The sequence below is a fragment of the Astyanax mexicanus genome, chromosome 4 (genome assembly GCF_023375975.1).
Source record: "Astyanax mexicanus isolate ESR-SI-001 chromosome 4, AstMex3_surface, whole genome shotgun sequence".
In the NCBI taxonomy this organism is placed as follows: domain Eukaryota; kingdom Metazoa; phylum Chordata; class Actinopteri; order Characiformes; family Acestrorhamphidae; genus Astyanax; species Astyanax mexicanus.
The window spans coordinates 19,334,878-19,355,699 of NC_064411.1; the positions used below are offsets into that span (position 1 = coordinate 19,334,878).

A 20,822-nucleotide genomic window follows, 5' to 3' on the forward strand; every position below is an offset into this window, starting at 1 on the left:
TATGGTCTTTGCCTCCAGGTATCTGTTTGCTGGCGTTATTTACTCTTTGCTGTTTGACTTTTGTACACCCTGTGGGGTTTTAATAAACATCTTAACTGGATCCGCGAGTGTCTGTGTTCTGTACCCCACCATGACATACTGAACACTGAAGGTGTTTTGTTTCTGTGTGTCTCCCTCTGCTGGTGAGTCTGTATTTATTTGCAGTTCATGCTTCACCAGTTTTCACTATTTTACCTTTAATACGTTTCTAAAATTGTTCCATAATGTTTGGCAGATTGGTGAAGCTTTGTTCTTCATTTGTTTCTATAAAGGCGGAGTTTTATGATTTGTGTGTAAATCGCTGCTGTTGCAGCTGTTTTCATTAGTGCCGCTTATTTTTCCTTTACTCTTTCTTTTCTTAACCCCTTTTCTTAAACTCTTTTAAATATTAAAATGTGTTTTCTGTTTTAATAAGAATAAAAAAGGGTCTTTAGTATTTATAAATCATTACATTTACCTTTTAATAATTTTACACATCATCCCACTTTTATTGGAGTTTTACAAAGTAAAGCAGATTATAATGAGCGTGCACAATATTGCATTCTAATATATAATATAATCAATTATTTGACATCATATGTAATTGTTTTTATTACACAGTTTTCTCCACTGCGGGCAATCCCTATAAATATTTTCTAAGAGAAATTACGTTAAAATGACTAGAGTAAGAATGAATCATCATTTTTTTTAACAATTTCTGTAGGGGTGAAATGCATAGATTATATATGTTTATAGCTACCAGTATTGCCAAAACACAAACTGTGAAATAAGAATTAATCTTTACTTTTAAAAAGTAACATGATTATCTGTCATTTGTACACATAACTACTGTCATTTTGTGGGTATATCATTATAAAATACAGTTTATAGCTCATAACAAAATATGCACAAAAAACAGTAAGGGAGGTGAGTAGCAGAGATGCAAGAAAATATCTGCAAATTAAGGATTATTTTCTGGCAACCCTGACAGACATTTCCTTTCTGTCTAAAAACAAAAAGAACTGTTATGTTTTATGATTTTAAACTATACTGTACAGAACCTGGGAGGCGCAATGGATAAAGAAAATAAAATGAAACGCAGAAACCAAACTAAAACACAGTGCATAACCTCCACGATGCAGCAGAGGAGTTAAAGGATCGGCTACAGAGAAGCCAACACAGCAAAATCTGCACAATGTATTATATAACTGTAACACTACAGCATTAATAATCAGCAGGTTATAAATGTAGATAATTGATGGTAATCACAGCAGCCCTGTAACAGATCATAAGCAGAAAATGCTCTTTTCCCTTTCTAAACTGGCAGCCCAAGTAATTAATCTAATTTTCCCTTAAAATACTATGACTTTAATCTCAAAGTAAACGGTTCAATTTTTTTTTAAAGTGACTCTAAATGCCATTATAGCAGATATAAACAGCACTGCAGACGTGTGTTTATTCTGCTTTTGTGCACATGAGATAAAAAAATTGTGCACATAAAAATCATTCACTCAAAATAAGAAATCGTTCACTCAAATTAAAAACAATCATTCACTCAAAAAAATCACTTAAAATAAAGAAATCGTTCACTCAAATAAAAAAAATCGTTCACTCAAATAAAAAAAATCGTTCACTCTAAATAAAGAAATCTTTCGCTCAAATAAAAATAATTATTCACTCTAAATAATGAAATCTTTTGCTCAAATGAAAAACAATAATTCGCTCAAATAAAAAAAATCGCTCTAAATAAAAAAAAATCATTCATTAAAATAAGAAATCATTCACTCTAAATAAAGAAATCGTTCGCTAAAATAAAAAAAATCATTTGCTTACAATAAAGAAATTGTTTGCTCAAATAAAATAAAATAATTCGCTCTAAATAATTAAATGTTTTGCTCAAATAAAAGTGATTCTCTCAAAATAAAGAAATTGTGCGCTCAAATTTAAAAAATCATTCGCTCTAAATAAAGAAATCGTTTGCTGAAATAAAAAAAAATTATTCGCTCTTAATAAAGAAATAATTCACTCAAATAAAAAAAATCATTTTCTCTAAATAGAGAAATCGTTCACTAAAATAAAAAAATCGTTCACTCAAAATAAAGAAATCGTTCACTGAAATTAAAAACAATAATTCACTCAAATAAAAAAATCATTCGCTCTAAATAAAAAAGTTGTTCATTAAAATAAAGAAATTGTTCGGTCAAATAAAAAAAATAATTTGCTCAAAATGAAGAAATTGTTAGCTCAAATTGTTAGCTCAAATAAAGAAAATCATTTGCTTTAAATAAAGAAATCAGTTGCTGAAATAAAAAAAATATTTGCTCTAAATAAAGAAATCTTTCCCTCAAATAAAAAAATCATTCATTCAAAATAAAGAAATCATTCACTTGAATTTAAAAATTCATCCTCTAGAAATAAGGAAATCGTTCACTCAAATTAAAAACAATGATTCACTCAAATAAAAAAAAACATTCGCTCTAAATAAAGAAAATCATTCGCTCTAAATAAAAAATCATTCATTAAAATAAAGAAATAATTCGCTCAAATAAAAAAAATATTCACTCAAAATAAAGAAATCGTTTGCTGAAATAAAAAAAATAATTTGCTCTAAATAAATAAATAATTCGCTCAAATAAAAAAGAATTTGCTCTAAATAAAGAAATTATTCGCTAAAATAAAAAAATTATTTTCTCTAAATAATGAAATCTTTTGCTCAAATAAAAAAATCATTCGCTCTAAATAAAGAAATCTTTCACTTGAATTAAAGAAATTGTGAACACAATCGTTTCACTCAAATTTGAATCTTTAAAACTGCTGCTATCATGTGATAAATTAAAGAGAGGAGTGTTTAAACTGATTTTTTTACTCCAGACCATAATAACAGAACTGGATGATTTGTTGCGTCTCTCTCGGATGTGATTGGTGATCAGAATGGTGGAATACAGTCCAGTCTTCACTAAACACACAGATCCACCAGCAGGGGGCGACACTGCATCTGAAACACACAGAATAATCCCAGTGTTCATCTTCACTTCCTGCAGATGAACTCAGGAGGGCTATAAGAGAGCTGACTGTTGTTTTATGATCTGAAATATTTTAGGAGTAACAAACATGCTAAAAAAGAAAAAAAAAAAACATTTTTCACGTGTGTGTGCGTGCGTGTGTGTGTACCTATATCAGCACAGAGGTGTGTAAACGTTTTATTCTCCTGCTTCCAGCTGGCTGAGTTGCTATGGTTACAGATGATGATGCTGTCCCAGACTGACAGGGAAAGGGCGACGCCTCCAGGTGATGTCACTTCCTTCTCCTCACAGGTTTTTTTTTATAACAGGTGGAGTTGATTGAGAGGTCGTGACCTCTGCAGGTGAGGGTGATGTCACAGGGGTCAGCTCTGTTATAGCTTAGCATTGTGACAGCAGATAGTGTTGATGTTTACTCAGTATCCTGATGCTAAAGCTAAAGTAGCTGTAGCGGCTTTGGGTCAAAATCGCTCTCTATTACAGAAATACAGCTTTTTACAAGTGCTGTTTAAAACCTGAACAGTACATTTATGTTTATTTATACAGTGGCTTTCAAAAGTATTCATACCCCTTGAACTTTTTCATATTTTGACGCATTACAACCACAAACGTAAAAAATATTTCATGTAAATTTAATGTGAAAGATCAACACAAAATGGTATTCAATTGTCAAGTGGAAAGAAACTCTTTTAGGGCATGTCTCCACCAGCTTTGCGCATCTAGTGACTGAAATTTCCGCCCATTCTTCTTGGCAAAACAGCTCAAGCTCAGTCAGATTAAAAGGAGAGTATGTGTGGACAGCAGTTTTCAGATCTTGCCACAAGTTCTAGATTGGGTTTGACTGTGCCATTCTAACACATGAATATTCTCTGATCTAAAATGTAGAAAAGCAGCACCAGAGCAGAATGCTGCCACCACCATGTTTCACAGTGGGGATGGTGTGTTCATCAGAGTGATGTGCAGTGTTAATTCTCTGCCACACATAGCGTTTTTGCATTTTGACCAAAAATTCAACTTTGGTCTCATGTGATCAAAGCACCTTGTTCCACCTAAGCTGTGGATCTCAGCATTTCATCCAGAGTTACCATGGGCCTGTGTTTTCTTTGGACTTTATGATGCTGTTTACTCCCCAATATTCTCTTAACCATCCTCTGAGGCCATCTTGGAGCAGTTGTATTTGTACTGAGATTAGATTATTAGCAGTCATCAGGCAACTTCTGAATGCAATTGGTTGAACTCAAAGAAAACTTTTGCACACCACACTTTTTTTAGTTTTTTATTTGTAAAACTAAAAAAAAAAATTCCCCTTTCACAATTGTAAATCACTTTGTGTTGGTCTTTCACATTCAATTCCAATGAAATATATTTATGCTTGTGGTTGTAATGTGACAAAATATGGAAAAGTTCAAGGGGTATGAAAACTTTTTCAAGTCACTGTAGTTCACTATTAAACACACATAATGCATCTTGCAGAATGTAGTGTACAGATGATGTACGCTAGAATTTCCAGTTGTCACGTCTGGTGTTGTAGGCGCTCCCTGTCCTTCCACACTTAGCTCCAACGGAGGTTCTCAGTCAAACAACTACAACACCCAGAATGCACCACACACTGACATCACACACGCTGCTGATCACGTGACACCTCACCTGCCCCGGCCAGGAAGTCCTGAGTACTGATGATTACCTGTATTATTTAAGGTCTGCTCACACACACGCACGCACGCACGCCGCGTATTGCCTGGTTTCGCCCACATTAGAAAGCGTTTATCTCTGTTATAGTTTTCTCGTGTATGACCTTGCTTTTGTTTTCTCGACTCAGATTTTTGCCTTGCCTACTCTGTGGATTTTTGTGTATTACCTGGAATGCTTATCGTTTACGTTTTTTGGATCACCTCTGATACTGCCTGCTTCGTGTATGAACGCTGGACTGTGTATTGTTTCTGATTCTGGATCTTCTCTGATACTGCCTGCCTCGTCTATGACCATTGGACTGCCTCACTATCCGGTAATGGTCTTTTCCTCCTGGTATCTGCTTAACAGTATTATCTACCAACTGCTACTGTTTTGTTTTGTACCCTGTGGGTTTTTAATAAAATCCTTAACTGGTTCCGCGAGTGTCTGTATTCTGTACCCCACCATGACACCAGTATATATCATAAAGCAGTGTGGTGGTGTTTTTTCAGACAATACAGAAACGGAGATGGTTTGTTTAGTCGTTTCCTCCTCAGTTTTATATCTGTAGTAAATTGTGAATAGTGAAAGAGTTAATTAGTGAACCAATAACTATTAACTTTTATCTGTTTTAATATAGATATAGTGTTGTACTAAAGAGTACCTTTGTTTTCTGTAGTATATTAAAATATGTTAAAATAAAACATGTCTGATGTGCTGGAATGACTTACCTAAAACAGAGAGTCGATGCGCACATAATGTAGTTGTCTTTTATGTATTGGATGCTTTTACTTCATACAGTCCATTATCAGTCTTCTGTAGATTCTTCAGGGTCAGGCTGCAGGTTTCCTCAATAAACTCCACTCTGTCTTTATAACGGGGGGAGGGCTTAAAATCTTTATATTGTTTATAATATTTTAGAGCAGGAACAGATCCACTAAACACCCAGAAAAACTCATCAAACTCTGATACAGATCCATTTATCTCCAGCTGAACAGAATCACCAACCACTCTGAACACGTCACTGGATCCTGCAGAGAGAAAAGAATATGTTGAACATGTTGCTGTAGAACAGATTTGTAATGACTTAAAACTTTACAACATGTTATTAATTACTTTACAATAAGTGTATGTACGTTTATTACAATTATATCATGTTATTTCTGTATTGGAGCTGTAAGAATGTGTAAATATTTAATGATTAATGTGTTAAACCTTTATATATATACTGTAATCTATACACTCACTGTTATAATACAATGTATCTGTAGTTACATTTTGGTGCCAGAATCTTAATTAATTTTAATTTGGGTGGAAATGATCAGAATTGTTGATCAGAGAGACTGCTTCTGGATCCTTATCCTGGTCTTGTGTGACACTGTCAGATTTTATGTGGTTCGGTTTTCTGGATGTTGTGTTGAGCATCAGTGAGAACGAAGGGTCTTCTTGGTTCATTTTAGTATATTTTAAGGGATATAATTTCATATGTTTTTATAGAGTGTTTAATCTTTTATGGCAGTTAAGAACTGAGGACTGCATGTGTACCGATGATCTGGAGATGATTTGTAAAGAAGAATGGTCCAAAATACCTTCAAACAGAAGGTCATCAAATGTGTGCATCAGTGCTGTTGCGTTATTCTGCCTCAAGGTGGCACCAGTGCATCAGTTCAGGTTAATGTTGGGTGGATTATAGACGTGGAAGCTACCAGTGGTGATATCAAAGTTTATCAATCTATTAAAGGGGACATGAAACATTTCAGTTTGTACAAGTTTTCTAAGGGATTAAATATAATGGAATTTATTTTGGGGGGGGGGATTTATATAAAATGTTTACACACTAAATTATAATATATTAGTTTGTTACGTTTGAGCTAGAGCGCCGCCATGTTGCCCGTGCAGCACTGGTGACGTCACGAGGTTGGTTGGTTTAAGAGCCCAGGTACAGAGCTAGCGTAAACGAGCTTGTTGTTTGTGGAGATTATGGATGAAGACGAGGCTGAACTAGGCTAACATGGAGCATTTACTCAGAGATCTTACCCGCATAAACCTGAGCAGAACTTTTCAGATGCTTTTCTGAGAGAGAGACGTTTTTGGAGTGTCTATTCTCTTTCTACGTGGAGCCGTGCAGAACCCTGCAGCGCGTCCACAGCAGGTACTGCCATCCAGTTAACCAGCTGGTTTATATACATTTAGCTATTTAACATGTAAAGTCCAGAGTTCATTAAGACTGAATAAAACGGACATGATTTAAGTGGATATTGAAACACACAGGCGCTGTTTGGTTGATAAACCGTTCAGTTTAGAAGTTAGAAAGCTTACTGGGTACTTAGCTTCATCTAGTTAGCGTTAGCTAGTTAACTAGCGTTGGCTAGCTATGGTAAGATAGCTAGATAAGTAGCTAACGCTAGCTATGTTATCTTTTAATTGTCAGTTTATCTAGACTTTCGGTAACGGTACCTCTCGCTGCTCTGCTGGGTGAGCGCGTTGTTCTCGTTCCGTGCGGCTCACAGCTGCTGCTCTCATAGTAACCTTACCCTCAGTCGGAAGGTCTGTACATCCCAGCTGATCAGAGGAAAAATAAAAAACGGAGGAAAAAAGCCTTATTATTATTATTATTATTATTATTATTCCAAGTACTAATGTTTCTCGGAGAGAGTTTGGCTTCTTATGGATTATAATCTGCCTTGTAAAATCTAAAAAATGGAAACAAAAAGCACGATGACTGTGGATTATCTACTGGTATCAAATGGAAGACGTTTTTAAAATGTATTTGTTAAACTAAAGACTTAAAATTAGGGACTTTATTAAACTTGTATTACTGTGTACTTTTACAGTACTTGGGAAAATGTGAATATACTGCTGCGAATTGTAAATATTTAACTAAACCAGTAAAATAATTACACAGAATATATTTGAAATATATTATATACATATCAGATGACAATGTTTGGCAATCACACTAATATTGTATTCAAAGAAGGAGCCTTACTTTTGATACAGAAAGTAAGAGCAGTTATAATTTATAATAAGTAAACAATAAAATGTGTAGTGTGTAAGTTATTGTACATTTTTATATCAATAATTCAGACTTTAGTTCAGTTAAAAACCCTATTAGACTATTAGACAACCATATGTGACCCTCATAATCCAAATTCATGTAAACAAATAAAACATTACAAAACAGGTAAACAGATTTGTATTCTCACTCATTCATAAATCACTGCAGTGTCTGCCCAGCAAACAAGGAACGTCCCGGGGACGTTCGCGGACGTCCCTGTTTGGGCATTTTTGTAACGTTCTCTATAGGACGTTTGTAGGACCAAACTGACGTCCGCAGCAGGTCCTATTACCGTCCAAACAGAACGTTCCCAAACAGCCCTTTAAAGGACGTTCGGTAACGTCCGCAGCAGGTCCTATACTCATCCATACATAACGTTCCCGAACGCCCCTTAACAGGACGTTCGGTAACGTCCGCAGCAGGTCCTATTCTCATCTAAACAGAACGTTCCCAAACGCCCCTTAATAGGACGTTCGGTAACGTCCGTGGCAGGTCCTAACAGAACTTACCTTTGAACGTCTGGGTGTGTTTTTCTCCATGGAGCAGGTGCAGCTGATTATTACGATGTTGATTATCACATTACAGAGCGGTTGGGGAGCAGCCCATCACACAGACTAGACCAGACGTGGGTATTTTCCTTTGTCTTTCCGTATCTGTCCCTTCTCAGAAATGGAACCGAACTGCTCTTTTTCAAGCCCCAAAACAGGCTAGATTTAGAGTTAATTAGGCTACAAACTAAATGACATTACTTTTTTTTAATTTAATGCTAATCTACTGCAATGTGTAAATATTAATATTAGCGTTTTCACTGTGCAAGCATCACATTTTCATTGCCTAAATTGTAACATCTACTACCATCACCAATGGCTTATCAAAACCATACAATTACTGCAATTATAAAAATAGCATTAAGCCAAACTGAGGCATAGCCCTCCAAAAAAAATCCAAGTGTATCTTGTGTGTATCATACCAGGAAATAAAAATAAATGTATTTCACTTTAAAAAGGTTTGGTCTGATGTGTCCAATATTAATCACAGAGAACAAAAGACACATTGCATTCTTAAAAATCTCTATTCTGCACCTGATCTGTTTGTTAGACTTTTTGTCAACTTAATAAATACATTCCATACTGACCAACTTATCCAAACAGCCAAAAATAACAGCAGTGCTTGTTTTAAAATATTTTACATTGCATGATTACATGTAAGTAGCTCTTTGGGGAGACCAAAAATACTACACATTAGTTTATTGGGTGACAGTTTTTATTGTCATTATAACAAACAACATGAGACATACTGCTTTGTTCTTATCTTTACAAATAATATCAGTGCATTTCAGCTGTACATTTAAAGACTCAGACTCATCTTTTTAAAAATGCAGATTGTGTTAGTCATTTTATAATCCTTGATCAGTGGACAGTTCCTTACCAAAGTACAACTACTGGCTGAACTTTCCTCACCTTAGAAGCAACACAGACACTTGTACAACTCTCAACAGTACATTTCTATTATGAAGGACCAAGATTATATATGATTTGTAGCTGTCCTGTGATTGATTGAAACTAAGGGTGCTTTCATACCTGAAAGTCCGGACCATGGTCTGAACCTACATTCATGGGTTTACACTGTATCCATTTGGTCCAGTTCAGTTTGATTTCACACTACAGTTTAGTGAGCGGACTAAAGAACTTTAATATGTCCTGTCATCATCAGCTACATGGGCTGCATCTCTCTATATTCTCTATTAATTGGTTTATAGAATAATAAGTGTTTGTGAGTTGCTTTGATTATGTGATAAATCTGACTCGCCTTTGCGAGCACGCATGTGCCGCAGCAGAATGAGTTTAACAAATTCTCATCATATTTTTTTTTTTCTGTGTATAAGTAAGACTTAGTCTATTGTTACAGTTAATAAATTAATTCCCAGTGTAAGTGCTTGTGTCCTATAATGGTGATGCGCCTGCATGCCAAGGGGAGTCAGATTTCAGTTCAGCACCAATCCTTTCCTCCTCTAGTTTGTTTAAAGGGCTGCCTCTGCTTTCTTTAATTGGTCTGAAAGTCTGAACCATCTAGAAAAGTGCTTTCACACTGCAGGCGAACCAGAGCATAGTTCAGTAGATCCGGACCGAGACCACATCTCTTGGTCGGACCAAACCAGGTACAGGCTTAAAAACCAGGAACCAGCTAAAAAAAAAAAACAAGAAGAAAGACAGTACACATTAGTCTTGACATGACATATATACAACACAAAGTGCAAGCAGAGGCAGTGGCTGCACTGGGGGCTTCAGGAGATATTATCCCATCAGTAATTATCCAATTCATGACCCCAATATATGCAATTATTGACTAATGTATAGAAACAACACTCTGTATACATATACTTGAATCTAAACAGAGAGCAAGAGAGAGTGTATCATTATCTACAGACTGTATATGGAGTTAAATATAGTTTTATCAAGTAAGTTATTTAAATACGTTGTCAAAGTAAATGTACAGTGATATGAGTGCACTTGCCAATTAGTGTTTCTACTGGCCTTCAATTGCAGTGTTCTATCCTCAGAATGAGAGGCAAAGACTTTTTGTAATCTGCACAGCAGGGAATTCATCAAAGTTCTCAAAGGCAACAGTGGTGCTAGAAAGTTTGGGAACTTGTGTAGAAATTCTTAAGATTTGGGTGCAAAATATTATGCAGAAAATTGAAAAATACTGTCTGATAAGGGGTTAAACAAATAGGACAAATAGAAATACAATACTTGGTCATTTAATTATTGAGGAAAATCCAATATTGCCTATTTGCGAGTGGCAAAAGTATGTTACCATCTAGGATTAGCAGTTCATTTGTGAAATTAGATTCAGGTGTCTTCAATCAATGGGATCGCAATCAGATGTGAGAGGGTGGAGCCTGTTTTATTTAAAAAAAAACAGGGCTCTATCAAAGCCTGCTCTAAACAACATGTTTGACAAAGTGTATTGTGGCACAAACAAAGGACATTTCTGAGGAATAATTGATTATGCTCATCAAGCTATAAAAAGGTTAACAAAACCATCTTTAAAGAACTTGGACTCCACCAGTCCACAGTCAGACATCCCTCCCCAGGAGTGGTCAACAAAAAAGATCACTTGTAATAGTCGCGATCTCACAAAGGACCCCAGGGTAAATTCTATGCAACGGAAGGCCGCTCTCATATTGGCTAATGTTAATGCTCATGAGTCTACCATCAGGAGAACACTAAGCAACAATGTTTGCAAGGAGAAAGACACTGCTCTCTAAAAAGAACATTAGTGCTTGTCTGCAGTTTGCTAATGATCACATGAATGCTATTGGAAAAATGTTTTGTGGACGGATGAGAACAAAATATTTTTTTTTCAGTTTAAATGAAAAGCGTTATGTTTGGAGAAAGGAAAACACTGCATTCCAGCATAAGGACCTTATCCCGTCTGTGAAACATGGTGATGGCATTAGTCTGGTTTATTCCGGTTTTGTTTCATCTGGATCAGGACGGCTTGATGGGATAACAAATTCTGAATTACATCAGAGAACTCTTAAGGAAAATGTCAAGACATCTCTCCATGAACTGAATCTCAAATGGTTCTTTCAAAGAACGATTAAGGAAAAATAAAGTTAATGTTTGGAAAGACCAAGTCAAAGTCCTGATTAGGGTTGCAGCGGTAACCGGTTTCACGGTATACCATGGTATTAAAATGTACGGTTATCATCCTGTGAGCCTTAGTATTAAAAAAAAAAAAGACCAAGAATCTCCCCCACAGAATAAAGTAGCGTGACAGACTTTACTTCCAGAAACTGATTTTACCTCCAGCCCAAAGCACTGAACTACGGCTGCAGTGAGGGGTCCGACACCCCTAAATCAAAGCAGGATCGTTCTTAAGGAAGGATTATAAATCTAGCTATTACACAAAATGTGTAAACAGCATCTGCCTCTGTGTCTTTCCAGATTATGCCAAATGGTAAATAATATTTATTATCTACTGCCTACTCATTCAGTACAGAGCCTTTGTTTAAATTGATTCTCTTTATCTACTTTTATGACGTGTGTAAATCTGATGATGTTTTATTTAATGATGTCATATTTATGCAAAAATAGAAAAAATCATAAATTTTCAAGCACCACTGTACATTTACAGAGACGGCCCAATTCTTTTCTGACCAAATCGGATTCTTAGTTTAGGCTTATTTAATTTTTTAATGTGCGTTTTAAATGTGACCCATATCAGACGTCTGTTTGCGCTGTTAAGTGAAGTAAATGTAAAGCAAAACAGCAATATTACAAAACATAAATCCACACTTGCATGTTGAGAACTAGCGCCCATCTGTAGCATGAGACGTTATGGCTGCTATAAATCGATACTTTTTTTTTTTGTCAAATAGCTGTTTGCTGACATACAGTGTCACATACAGTTGTGATTTCAAGCATTTTCAAGCACTTATAGATAAAGCCAATATGTTAAACCTATTATTGTCTGCACTCTCTCTGACCATGTAAAATTAAACATTTTAATAGTAAAATTAACAGAGTTTATCACTGAGTCTTTTTTTTAAATGCAGTGACTCAAAGTATTTGTGAGACACCTTTAAGTTTGGAAAGTGATTTGGAGAGTCATTTAGTCATGTAAAAACTGTTGTGGGGTGTGTTATTATGATCCTAGGACCACACACAGTGGTAATTTCTCCTCCTAAAACTAACTACAAAAAGGGGAAAAAATAAATACAGATACCCACAAGTGTTTACAGTTATAATACGAAGGGCAGAATACTACCTGAATGATGAGTTTGAGTGGAGGCAAAAGCCGTAAATATATTAATTCAGATAAGGTGAGAAACTAAGGATTAAATGCAGGCAGACTTTCCTGGAAAGGAGGTTTGATCAGACTGTAGTGGGTTGATTTGTTTGTACCCAAAACCTTTTAAGATATTAAAAGTGTATTTCTGAGCATGAAATTAAGTAATGAATGTTATTTTCTTTCTTACATTTAAGCTTTAATATGTGACCATTGCAAGCCATTCACTGCACTAGTTTTACCTGAGAAGCTGTGGAGCTAATGGGTGTAGAGGCAGAGAGAACAGCATTGCTGAGCGAGGAGTGCTCAAAGTCGTTCATCATTCTGTATGCCCAGTAGGGCTGTGACGATAATTTTATTACCGCAATACCGCGGTTATGGGACGTCACCGCGGTGATGAGCTCATTACCGTCATTACCGCATTTTTTTATGGCTGTCAAATCTGATTGACTGCGTTTTGAGCGGTAGTAAAATGCTCCATATAAGCACAACTGTGGTGAATTCAGTATTAATATGTCAAGTGTAAGTCCTACACTATAGGGCTGTGCAATATATCAAATATATTTTGATCGCGATAGATATTGGTGTCAAACGATCTCAAAATTCATAATATCGAATATAAATTTTTTTGTCATTTATCTGTGCTGCCGCTGCACTGGCGCGGCAGCGAATGGGTTAAGCAAAACGCGGTGCGTGGTACTCATTGAGGTCCTGCTCACTTCGTCTCCATTGAGGCTGCTGAAGAGAGTGAAGATTAGCAGCACTAATATTGGCTCGGAAATGGAAGCTACAGGGCAGGCTCAGTAAGTTGAGAAAAAAGGAAGAAAAAGACTCAGAACAGAAGAGAATCATCTGCAAGATTTGCCGGAAAGTGGTGTCTGCACCTCTCGCCAACACATCAAACTAATTCACCCACCTCAAGGTAAACCATAGAGCCATGTAAGGTGTTCCGTGGTCACATTTTGAGAAAGTAAAATATATTAATTCATTGTCTGGCTGCTGGCTGTTCTGCGTGAGCACCGCGGAGAACGCGCGGCATTGCGCCTCAGTCTTGGTAAAAATAGTAAGGTTGGTTGAAGTGTAGTTCAAACAGCAAAGCAATGATATAAAACTATAACCACCATCTTTACTGAAATGTTGTTATCTGACCAAGTCTGAGGTAAAATGCGCTGCGCCTTGTCTCTTTCACAGCACGCGGAACTGAGTTCAGAACCGCTACAAATATAACCATATGAAACTCAGTTCAGATAAATAAACTTCAGATGAGTAAGGACACGTAAAGTGAAACAAAAATTGTCAAACATAAAGGACAGGTTTCTATTATTTTAAAATGGAACTAATGTCTTTTTTTTGGTCGGTTGTCTCTTGCGAGCCGATTTCTTAACGTCACGACATTTTAATCAACATATTATATGACGCGGGTCCCGTCAGGATATCTTGCGGCACAGACAGAACTGAATTGTTATTGGCGGGAACAGGAGTTTAATCAATCCAGAGGATGTGGGAGCACATTAATAAATAGTTAAGAAAATTGTAATAATCACGCAGTGATTCTCATGCACGCAACAAAAAAAACCCTAAGCACAAAAAAGGAGCGGAGAATGGACCGACACGCGCACACACACACCGATTTTTTTTTTGTAATGTGGTAAGAAACGTGACCGCGCGCGGTTTTAATAAATATTTTTTTTAATTTTAAGCACTAAATGTAATTTATTAAATTTATTTAGGACCGCGGGGCAGGTGCGGCAAAACTGTGTATGTGGCGGGCTGATGCGGGATTAAAAGAAGGATTTTTTTTGCGGAACGGTAACGGGACAAAAAAGAAATGATGTCTGAATTAATTTCCTCCAATCGAATATAATTTAACATGGTTTAAGAATATAAAATAATTTATAAACAAACGAAATATTTAATATTGAGCTAATAGCCCAAGTGCAAAAATACAAAATCTGTAATACTCTGCACTGCACAATTCAAACGAAATAGCCATAACGCAGCTGCGCTCCTGCCCTGCGATGCAGCCGAAGCCTGGGCAGCAGCAGAAATTCTGGGGTGAAAACTACATAACTACACAACATAAGGATACATAATGCACTCCAAATATTCAGGAGGGAAGTGAAATAAATGATACTGTACAGATATAATCTGTATCTAGTAGATATTTAATGAGAAATAAGAAGAGTGTGAATAAAAAAAAAACAGACGCCTATCACAGACTTCTTGAGCCTTGAGCCCGAACGGCCCGAGGAAAGGGGTGAGAAATATATTTTTTTCGGGGCCGGGGGTCAGTGGAAAATTTTGCTGTGGATTAATTCGTCTTTTTTTTTAAACGAATATTAGAATATTCGCTACCAATTACTGCCGAATATCCTGAGCTCAAAACCGCTATTCGGGCCAGCCCTAAAATAGATCTATGGATGGAGAAGGGGGAGGCGGACAAGCTCCTCCTTCAAAAAGTCTGCACGGAAAAAGACAGGTTAGCTGTACAATGACGAATTATACAGGCAGCATATGTTCACTTGTTATGCTGTATTTATGGTTTATGTAGAAGTTGTATGTAGGCTGTATGGTTTGAAGAATAAAGATTTGTTACCAATAAATTTGCGGTGTTTTTTTTTTTTTTTTTTGGGGGGGGGGGGGGGGGTTGGGGTCTCGCGGTTAACCGCAATATCGCGGTGATGCGTTAGTTTTTTACCGCGGTTATAAAAAATCAATACCGCCCCAGCCCTAATGCCCAGGTTTGGACTCCCTGTGTAAACAGAAGCTTTGAGTTTTTATCACATTCTGTGGTAAATAAATAATATATAACCACACTGTAATACAAACATTGTAACATGAGACACTGTATAACTCTAAACACATAAATAATGTATAGAAGGTGTATAAGAAACTAGAGCTTTTACAATATAGTTTTCTACAGCAATCAATATTGATATGCATCACAATATGAATTCTATCAAGGTTCTTTTTACTCATAGGTAAGGGAGTAAGAGTATCAAAAATTGTGGCTTTTATTTTATTTTGTGTCAGAAATGTACTGTAGAGCCTAAACTCTAATTAAACAAAAGCTTCAAGTGTTCCAGAAGAACACATCTTAGCTTATATATGGTTCAGATATATGATTTGGACACAGAAGTAAGAACACACTCCGCAGCACCTTTTCAACACTCTCTTTACACTCTGTGTATAGATGGAGATGGGGGGAGGTTCTAGGGGATTCTAGGACTGCTTTTCTTTTAACAAAACTAAATAAATAAATACATTGGAATTTAGATTCAGTATGGACACAAACTACTGCCTATAGGTAACTAACTATACCTAACTTTTGTTTTTTAGATTTTAAAAAATCCTTTCACAGCTGGGCACCCCTTAAATTTCCCCCCTTATTTCTGAACCTGACTGGATATTATTCATGGTTGGTTGGACCATATATTGACAGAAACAAACCCACACACACACACACACACACACACACACACACACACACACTTGTGCTTGTCCTCCTGCTAGACAGGCTGGAGCTGAACACATCATCAGAACAGGACAACAAGCAGTTAACTGGACACTGCTGATGAAAACCTATTGACAGATTGTTTACAATTGTTTTACATATATTTTTTTATAATTTACATCAGGGTTTACATGATTTGATAAAGTCTGTGTTGGGTTAAGTGAGGAGACGGCCAAGGGTACTCACCCCTGACATGGCTTTTCTCTTCCTCTTATGAATGCGTTGTTCTATTGAGATATGATTATGCTATAGACTGACCAGTTATTGTACTTTTACTCTTTTCTACTACATGTCTTTACTCATGCTCGTTTTTCAAGATCTGTACTGCTGAAACCATTTTTCCAGTAAATTTTAGTTTATTTTAAATTCTTAACTTTGACTCATGGACATCTTTTATGTTTTGAAATTGTAACAGTCATTCAGTAGAACTGAGAGTTCTCACATCCACTAGACTAGAGTTTTACAGATTTGTTGTTGGGTTCAAATTTTAGTAGCTCTAGATTCCTCAACCATTAGCACAGTCTGGTGTTTTTCGCAGCGGGCTGGCTGATGGAATTAAATTATTTTATTTTGCAGAACACAAATCATATTTTCTGTCCTCTATATCTTAGGCCCACTAGATAAGATGGAGTTTTTTGCTCCCTCTTGCTCCTACAATTGCAAAGTGTAATTCATGTTTACAAGTCAAGTTGGAGCCCCTTCCCTTTCCCAGCACAAATCTTATACAGCATGAATATTTCAAAATTAATCTGAATACAAGCAACTTCCCATCAGAAAGCAAAATGCACACAAATATAATTACAACAAATCTGAACTGTGACCCGTGAGGCAGCTTCACACATTATTTTACTAAATAGCCCGTTATTTGGCACAGATTTGGTTTGAGGTGAATTTTACCCCTTAGCCAAGTCTCTTTGCAGGGAGCGGGCTGCCTGTCCTTGGCTGAGGACACATTGCTTGCTTCCCACATAGATAGCTGGCCGAGCAGTTCGCGGGGAACCGAGCAGTGTCTCTTCGGCTGCCCAGCACATCACCTGCTCCCTTCAAAGAGACCTGACTGAGGTCTCTTTGAAAATCTGGACAGACAGCTATTACCCAGTGCTAGCTAGCTAACAAACTAGCTTGCCTCTCACTCTGGCTGGGCTGGTATTTGCTGTAAAGCAGGACTGACTCTTGCGGTGCCTGGGACACAGGGCAGGTCAAATTTTAGGACTATTAAAATTACAAGCATGGTTTTTCCCCTACAAACCACAAGGGTGGCCGAGAGAACGTTAGTTCACAATGTTATTACTCATTTAACCATTTAAAACAGTAGCAAACATATGTATTAACTGAATTTTTTTGCCTAGTGTGCCTTTAAAATGCAACAATAAACAGTTATTGACTTTTCCAAGCTATTTCTTTTCGTTTTCCTAACCACACAGTAAAGGTTGATGAACTGAGAGAGACTGGGGAAACTTTGGATATGTGCAAAAGGATATTGCCAAGTGCAACTCAACTAAGTATTATATAATTCACAGCATTCCAGATGCCAACTGGGTCACACCATTTATGAATAATCTGGAAAAAAACACTATTCTATTAATTGTGTTGAGCCATTTAAATTATTTGCGTGTGATTTGTTTACTGCAAACAGCTTAAAGATTGTAATTTGCGCTAAAAATCTATTTGCAATGATAGCTTGGTTGAACAATCTAGATTGAGACTATATTAAATGTTTCTTAGAAAATTGTGAACATAAAAAATAAAATATTTTTACTTACCTGGGTAAAACTGAAGATCCAGACATCTGCCTGCTGGGTCCATGAGGGTCCAGGGGACTAGGGCCTATGTGAAGAAAAGGTGCAAATAAAAAACAGAAATGTAAATATTGGAGTTGCTGAATGTTACAAGAAAGCCCTGCATGCGCAATGTGGATTTTTCTCTGTTGACTAATTATTATAGTTACCAATGTCTTCCTGAATGGCAAAACATTCAAAAGTAGAGGCGGTACTGAACTTTAAGAATGTATACCAGCTTGTTTTTCTGACTTAATTTCACCATTCAGTACAAGCCAGACATATGTAAATTTTACATTTTTTTGCAATTGGAAGGAACTGTTTATACATTGTTTCCTTCAGGTTGCAATTGTGGTCTGGTATGTTACAGGACAAATTAATTTCAATTTATTTGCAATTCCTAAGCCTTTCATTGCAAAAGATGATATGTCATTAATTTTGATTAGTCTATGGACTGTGAGGGAACAGGGATAATGTGTCAACTTCACACAGAAAACCTGGGTAACCCCAGTTGGGATGTAAATATATATGTACGGATATATACACCTTACCTTATTACAAGAGAAGATTTTAAACTTGCAGCTTTCAGTCCATAAAATAGGGAATAGTGGTTTAGAGTGGTGCAGCACAGCAGTCTCCAACAAGGATGGTGTGCAGCAGATCAAATGGAAAAAGGAAGATGAACACAGACAAAGAAAAATAACAGGTAATCAACTTATTGAACGAAAATAATAATAAAAATATCTAGGCTATATATAAAGAAAGGTTTTTATGCTATTTATAAATATATTTTATTCTTATAAATAAAAAAAACATTGTAAAAAGCTTAATGGAAGGTGACTGACTAGTAGCGCATGTGACGCACGAGCCAGCTGTGGGCGCACGAGCCAGCTGTGGGCGCACGAGCCAGCTGTGGGCGCACGAGCCAGCTGTGGTCTCGTGAGGTTTGAAAGTAACGGCTATTTTACCTCAGCTCAACTGGTTTGTGGTAACAACACTTTTTGACGGTATAACATACAATATTTACAGTTTCCGTAGTTAATTTGATTCATTTTTCATTATGGGTAACAACAATTAATTATTTTTGTTACTTTTATTAAGTTACATGTAAACAGTGTTAATTTAAATCGCTGTAACTTCACATATCTGCTAGCTAGCAAGTTGCTAATTAGCAAGTTGTCAATTAGATAGTTTAGCAAAGGTCGCTACCTTTAGTTAACGTAATAATAATAATAAAAAAAAATAAAAATAATAATAATAATAATAGTAGAAGGTACGCGAATTACGAACAAGATGTGTTTCAGTCAACCTTCAAGAAAACGTTCATTATGTATCCCTAACGTAAGCTAACTTGGCTAGTTAGCCAGCTAGGTAGGCTAACGAAACGCTAATCAAAATCACATTATAATGCCATAAAGAGACATCCTGCCTGGTGAGTTTGAGACTATATCTAAAGTCAAGGCAATTTATTACTACGCTATGTTACCAAACGTTATTTTAGTGGTAAAAAAAATAAATTACTGAATTATCACATCACTAAAATGTTTACTGATGCCCACTGTCTTAGTCCAGCTGGGTCAAAGTCCTCATCTATGGTTCATCTCAGCCGACGCTAACGTTTACACACAATAGCTTGCAAGCTAACTAGGTTTGAGTAGTAGCTAACCTAGCTGTCCTACAAGCAAAATATTTAACTTAGTTAATGTACGCTTATTGTATGTACTGGTGTACAATTTACAATACAATGTAGTAAAACAACTAGAAATCGGTATAACGTTATATAAAACAAAAACTTACCTCTGAGCCCGAAGCCTGCTCATAACGCATAGAAACGCGACCCCAACTGAAAGGATACAACGCCTTCTGCCAGTGCAGAGCAGCAAGGGCAGGAGATAAAACACAGAGAATGATGGCAGAGAATAATTTCATTAGTAAGTAAATGAATGGAATCCCAAAAGTGTACAAAAGCACTTGTAATTTAACAAAAATTATCAAAAGTAATTTTGTGTGCTCAGATGCCTTGTGTGAAGGAATGTAAGATGATAAAAATATATATTTTTAGAGAGGCAACAGCAGTGAAATTAGACAGGCATTTGTGCGTGTAAATTAAGTAAAGAATGAAATTACTAATCATTAAAAATAAACTATTATTAATTTATTATTATTTCCATTCAAATCAATAGTTCTTACTGACCATGTCTGCATGTCCTGTTTATTTTCTATTTTTCCTAATCTTATGTGTTTCCATGGAAAAGAAGACAAGTGGCATATTCTTGGGTAAGGGTCACTGTGGTCACTGTCAAAAAGGTCACTGTGAAATTGTCTTCTTTTCCATTGAAACACATGAGATTAGGAAATAGTGTGGTTGTGAGGTGACAAAATGTGAAAAAGTTCAGCGGGTATGAATATATTTTCAAGCCACTGTGATAAATATATATAAATATAGATGAATAACCATCAGATAATAACATCATGTAATAATATCATATATTGTAATGGTATTATATATACACTATAGTAAATGTAACTGGACAAAGTTAGTTTGGGTATCCCTGGTCAAAATCATCACTACTGTGAACAGGTAAGCTAGATAAAGACAAAATATCTAAAAAACGGCAAGTTACCTTGTTAAAGTATGGGAACCATAGGAGATTTGAGCACCAACTTTGATAATTTAATTATCAAAGTGTATTTAAATTATAATGATATAATAATATCATACATAAATACAATATTCAAAGTCTTATCAGAGTAGAAAATAAGATTTCTTGCCTTAAATTTAGAAAATTTCACTTGCTAAGATTTAGTTTTTTGCAGTATAGCACCTGTAAAAAAAATAAGCTAAAAAACCTCTGAACACGCCCAGAAAAATATGATATTTAATATCTGGCTGTGTTTTTGAACAGTTATACGTTCAATATAGACACCCAATATACCACTTTAAAGCTTAGAATCTCTGCTTTTCA

General features: G+C 36.0%; 3 protein-coding genes and 2 pseudogenes across 4 annotated transcripts in view; 2 read left to right on the forward strand and 3 right to left on the reverse strand.

Moving 5' to 3' along the window:
- The window catches only part of LOC111196797 (zinc finger protein OZF-like), a 180,569-nt gene that overhangs the window by 88,719 nt on the left and 71,028 nt on the right, over positions 1–20,822 (reverse strand). The window lies entirely within an intron of this gene.
- The window catches only part of LOC125801236 (zinc finger protein 271-like), a 356,087-nt gene that overhangs the window by 80,397 nt on the left and 254,868 nt on the right, over positions 1–20,822 (forward strand). The gene's annotated exons all lie outside the window — the stretch shown is intronic.
- Positions 1–20,822, reverse strand: part of LOC111188757 (zinc finger protein 239-like) — a 105,431-nt gene that overhangs the window by 50,485 nt on the left and 34,124 nt on the right. The window lies entirely within an intron of this gene.
- The window catches only part of LOC125801557 (zinc finger protein 420-like), a 126,937-nt pseudogene that overhangs the window by 18,421 nt on the left and 87,694 nt on the right, over positions 1–20,822 (forward strand).
- LOC111195955 (uncharacterized) lies at positions 2,732–19,683 on the reverse strand (annotated as a pseudogene).